Genomic DNA, 6,000 nt, shown 5'->3' on the forward strand with positions numbered 1-6,000 from the left:
ACAATATTGTAATTAGCCTCCAACTAATAAAAATAAATGAAAAAAAAAAGTTAGTTAAGGAAGTTCCATCAAGGCCACAGGGTCCTCATCTGTATAATGGGAATAACACCTACCTCACAAGCCTGTTGAGAGGATTAAGTGACATGGATCTAGGAAAGCTCCTAGATCCATGAAAGTAATAGACTTTCAGTGATGTTAACCTGATCTTCCTGAAGTTTTTCTTCAATTATTTTACTTTCTGCCACATCATTAGAACTGCTTAATTTTTCAGGATTTTTACATACAGTTTATGGATTACCAAAGTCCTTTGCTAGTAAGTCTGTCTGTGCTGACTGTCAGCCTGTCGATTATAAATAATAGCAGATAATTTGACATTAATATTGCTGAATACCTTGGTAAAATGGTTTTATGAAAAAGTTAGAAACTGTAGCTTAAAGGGAGCTTTATTTATTTATCTATGGACAAATTTTGTAAGTTGACAGTTTCCTCATTTTTAAAGTTTTTTTTTTTCTATTTCGTGAAATTACCACAAAAATGTGAAAGTTGGAATAAAATCACTCATGATTTTATTGCCCAGAAATAGCCAATATTAACTTTTAATTTTCTTTCTTTTTATCATAGTTCTTTATATGACTTTTTCCACCTAAAAGTCTATCATAAGTACTGTACCATATTGCTAACATTTAAATTACTTTCATAATGATCATTCTGTGACCTACATAATCATTCTCCTAATTTAGATATTAAGATTCTCCAAAGTGTCTCAGCAAGAATGTTCTGGTGTAAGCCTTTGTTTGCATTCCTGATTAGTGCCTGAGTATACATTTCTAGAAGTAAAATTATTGGAGCAATACCAGGTCAATATTTATTCTGTGTAACATGTCCTCTAAACTTAAACCTAGTCACTTAAAACAACGGCATTCATTTGCTTGCAATTTTGCAATTTGGGGAAATTTTTTCTTTGCTCCTCATGTTAACTGGCAGAAGTGGCTTGACTGGGGCTGGAGGACCCACTTCCTAGGTGACTTTCACATGCCTGACAAATTGGTGCTGACTGTTGGCTGGGGCCTAAGGTCCCCTCCAGTGTGGGCTTCGCCCCTGGGTCCTGAGGGAAAGGGGATGGAAACCGCCAGTCCTCTTGAAGGCTAGGCCTGAGACTGGCACAGGGGCTCTTCCAGCTTGCTCTGTTGATCAAAGCAGTCACAGGCCAGATTCCAGAGGTGGGTGGAGTAGACCACATCGTTTTCTAGGGGAAGAAACAGGGAATTTGTGGTCATATTTATCCTACCATAGACAAAGAGCACATTGTTGAGGGTCTTTACACATAGTTCCCAAAATCACTTTTCAGAAACGTGCTGATATGCGGTTCTAACAGTTCTGCATGAGAATGCACACTTACCAACATTAAACATTAAAAATTTAAAAATCTCTATTCAGCATATAAGATGTGAGGTGTCGTTGTTTTACTTTGAATATACTTCATTATTAGTGAGCTTCCATATGTTTGATAGAAATGTTATATTTCTTCCTTTGTGGACTGTCTGCTCTTTTCAGGGGGTAATTTGTTTATGTATTAAACAAACTTGTAGAATCACATGAGTTTACATATTACTGACATTAAGGATGGGTCATACTTGTAAATATTCCTTTCATTTCTCTCAATTAAAAATGAAAAAGCTTTCCCTGTTATTTGAGAAAAATTAGACAAAATTATTTTCTATTTACATGATTTTCGTAAGAGCCTGGCAATCAAATGTTGGTCTCAAAATACTGTTATATGTTATAATAAAATATTTTGAATAAATGTCAGTTTTACTCACCTAACATATCAAGAGAAACCCATAAATTAATCTGATTTATCTTCATTTTTGAGGAACTGAGATTCCTCTAATTATCTAAAAAATAATTTAGATAACATTACTGGAACTGAAATGGAGGAACAAAATTATGTCACCTTAATTTTCCTTTTATCCTTTTAGCTGCCTGGTAGGCAAGCTCCTTAACCTCTCTGAACCTCAGCTCTCTTAACTGTAAAATGTGGAGAATAGCAGGTATGCTGTTAGGCTTAGAGAAGATGTTTTTAAAGGGTCTAGCACTGGCAGGACCTGGCATGTGGTGGGCAACATTACTGTTTGTCTCTTATGTTCTGCTGTGTGACTCAAGAAAGACCTTACTGCTTGAATCTCAGGAAGTTCTCTGAATGGCCTCCCAGGTCGGGATTTGGGTGGCGTGAATGCCATTATTCAGCTTACCTCTGTCCTTTAGTCCCGGGTAGGTGTTACTGCATAGAGCATTGCACTATGGGGCAAATCAGGGGCTTTGTTCCGAGTAGCACACCACTATTGTCAGGCCACAGCTGGAGAAAATTTCTGTGGGGTCATATGATATACTCCTTGAGAATGACTCTTGGGAGAGCCTCTCAGAGCAATCTGGTGTCCAGTTTAACATTCTGAGAGTTCCATGCTAAAAGCACTATGGCTAATATCTTTTACTTGTAGGGCGCTGGGTAGTTTCCACAGGACTTTCGTGTGTTTTGTCTCCTTTGATCTTTATAGCCATCCTGGGAGGCTTGAAGGTCCAGGAATGCTATTTCCTTAATGAGTAAGCAAGTCAAGACTTGGAGGGGTTATGACTTGCCCAAAATTACAAAAGCTAGTACATGCCAGACCCAGAGGGTTCCTGCAGACCTCATCCAGAAATTTTCTACTGGATCCTCTGCAGCCTAGCTCCCCACCACTAGGATGAGGAGATACATAGGACTGATTGTTTTTCTGTCTTCCACTAAAATGGGTGGGCAAGTGTTGCAGTCATTGTGGTCTCTGGAGTAATTATTTACATTTGGATCCTCGCTCCTCTCTTGTTAGTTGTGTGCCCTTGGGGAAATTATTTCACCTCTCTGTATCTTTTTTTTCCCCTCTCTCCTCTTTCACTTTCATTAAGAGGCTCTTTAGTTCTTCTTCGCTTTCTGCCAGAAGGTTGGTGTCATCTGTGATGAAAGAGGAGAGTGAAAGAGTTGGCTTAAAACTCAGCATTCAAAAAATGAAGATCATGGCATCGGGTCCCATTATTTCATGGCAAATAGATGGGAAAGCAATGGAAACAGTGACAGACTTTATTTTCTTGGGCTCCAAAATCACTGCAGATGGTGACTGCAGCCTTGAAATTAAAAGACGCTTGCTCCTTGGAAGAAAAGCTATGACCAAGTTAGACAGCATATTAAAAAGCAGAGACATTACTCTGCCAATTAAAAAGAGAGACATTACTTTGCCATCAAAGGTCTGTCTAGTCAAAGCTATGGATGTGAGTCATGTATGGATGTGAGAGTTGCTCAGTTGTGTCTGACGCTTTGCGACCCCATGGACTATATAGTCCATGGAATTCTCCAGGCCAGAATACTGGAGTCAGTAGTCTTTCCCTTCTCCAGGGGATCTTCCCAACCCAGGGACCGAATCCAGGTCTCTTCCTTTGCAAGCGAATTCTTTACCATCTGAGCCACAGATGTGAGAATTGGATTATAAAGAAAGTCATTTCTCCAAAGAAGACATACAGATGGCTAACAAACACATGAAAAGATGCTCAACATCACTCATTATCAGAGAAATGCAAATCAAAACCACAATGAGGTACCATTACATGCCAGTCAGGATGGCTGCTATCCAAAAGTCTACAAGCAATACATGCTGGAGAGGGTGTGGAGAAAAGGGAACCTTCTTACACTGTTGGTGGGAATGCAAACTAGTACAACCGCTATGGAAAACAGTGTGGAGATTTCTTAAAAAACTGGAAATAGAACTGCCATATGACCCAGCAATCCCACTTCTGGGCATACACACTGAGGAAACCAGATCTGAAAGAGACACGTGCACCCCAGTGTTCATCGCAGCACTGTTTATAATAGCCAGGACATGGAAGCAACCTAGATGCCCATCATCAGACGAATGGATAAGGAAGCTGTGGTACATATACACCATGGAATATTACTCAGCCATTAAAAAGAATTCATTTGAATCAGTTCTAATGAGATGGATGAAACTGGAGCCCCTTATACAGAGTGAAGTAAGCCAGAAAGATAAAGAACATTACAGCATACTAACACATATATATGGATTTTAGAAAGATGGCAATGATAACCCTATATGCAAAACAGAAAAAGAGACACAGATGTACAGAACAGACTTTTGGACTCTGTGGGAGAAGGTGAGGGTGGGATATTTCAAAAGAACAGCATGTATACTATCTATGGTGAAACAGATCACCAGCCCAGGTGGGATGCATGAGACAAGTGCTCGGGGCTGGTGCACTGGGAAGACCCAGAGGAATCGGGTGGAGAGGGAGGTGGGAGGGGGGATCGGGATGGGGAATAAGTGTAAATCTATGGCTGATCCATATCAATGTATGACAAAACCCACTGAAATGTTGTGAAGTAATTAGCTTCCAACTAATAAAAAAAAAAAAAAACTGAAAAAAAAAAAAAGAAAGAAAGTTGAGCACCAAAAAATTGATGCTTTTGAACTGTGGTGTTGGAGAAGACTCTTGAGAGTCCCTTGGACTGCAAGGAGACCCAACCAGTCCATCCTAAAGGAAATCCGTCCTGAATATTCATTGGAAGGACTGATGTTGAAGGTGAAGCTTCAATACTTTGGCCACTGATGTGAAGAACTGACTCATTTGAAAAGACCCTGATGCTGGGAAAGATTGAAGGCAGGAGGAGAAGGAGACGACAGAGGATAAGATGTTTTGATGGCATCACCGATTTTGTGGACATGAGTTTGAGCAAACTCATGTTTGCTGACGGACATGGAAGCCCTGTGCTGCAGTCCATGGGGTCACAAAGAGTTGGACACAACTGAGCAACTGAACTGACTGTACCTTAGTTTCTTCATACATAGAATGAGAATGTCAGTACCTAACTTATAAGACTGTTGGGGGATTAAATGAGACTCTGTGAGAAACACAAGTACAATGCCTGGCATCTAATAAACACTAATTAAAACCCCTGTTCTTACTGGATGTGATCTGAGAAATCGAAAGCTTACTTCCTTTCAAACTGTCTGCACTACAGGCCTTTTGATGAGGCTTGGACTTCAGGCATTGGTTTCAGGAGGCCTCTGCAGTAAGAGAACAATTTTCCGTGGGAGAGGCAGCTATCCACACCACACTGCACGGAGCATCCTCCACCACATTCTCACAGTTTATCAGACTGGCTCTGAGGAAATAGAGCACAGGACAGGTAAATATTGATTGTTGAAAAAAAAGCACCCACCAACCACTTTTAACATTTTGGTGTGTTCCTTGCCTGCCAGTCAATCCTAAAGGAAATCACTCCTGAAAATTTATTGGAAGGACTGATGCTGAAGCTGAAACTCCAACATTTTGGCCACCTGATGTGAAGAACTGACTTATTGGAAAAGACCCTGATGCTGGGAAAGATTGAAGGTGGGAGGAGAAGGGGATGACAGAGGATGAGATGCTTGGATGGCATCTCTGTTGTGATGGACATGAGTTTGAGTAGGCTCTGGAAGTTGCTGATGGGGTCGCAAAGAGTTGGACACAACTGAAATGACTTAGCAGACACAGAATATGCTACCCCCAAATATACCATTTTGATATGTTGACTACTTTGAATTAAAGTTATCGAAGAAACATCTGGTGCAAAAACACTCTGACCTTCCTTTGTACCCCTGAAAGCAAGAAATAAATCTCCCATGTGAAAGGGACCCTCCCTGTACCAGGAAGCTAGAAGGCATCCTTATCATCAGAGACAGGGAGAGAATTTAGGGCTGAGAAGGACATGTAATCAAACCTAGTTACTTCTTTACTAATTTACTACTGGTTTCTTGTCAGGCAGGTATGAAAGTTGCCTGCTTTGGTCATTTCTTTGAGTCATATTTTTTATTGGGCTCTTGTACTTATGAAATTAAATTTGTTTTTCTCCTGTTAACCTGTCTTATGTCAATTTAGTCCATCATCCTACTGGAGTAGCATGACCACACTTTCAGA

Source organism: Dama dama, chromosome 19 (genome assembly GCF_033118175.1).
Source record: "Dama dama isolate Ldn47 chromosome 19, ASM3311817v1, whole genome shotgun sequence".
Lineage (NCBI taxonomy): Eukaryota > Metazoa > Chordata > Mammalia > Artiodactyla > Cervidae > Dama > Dama dama.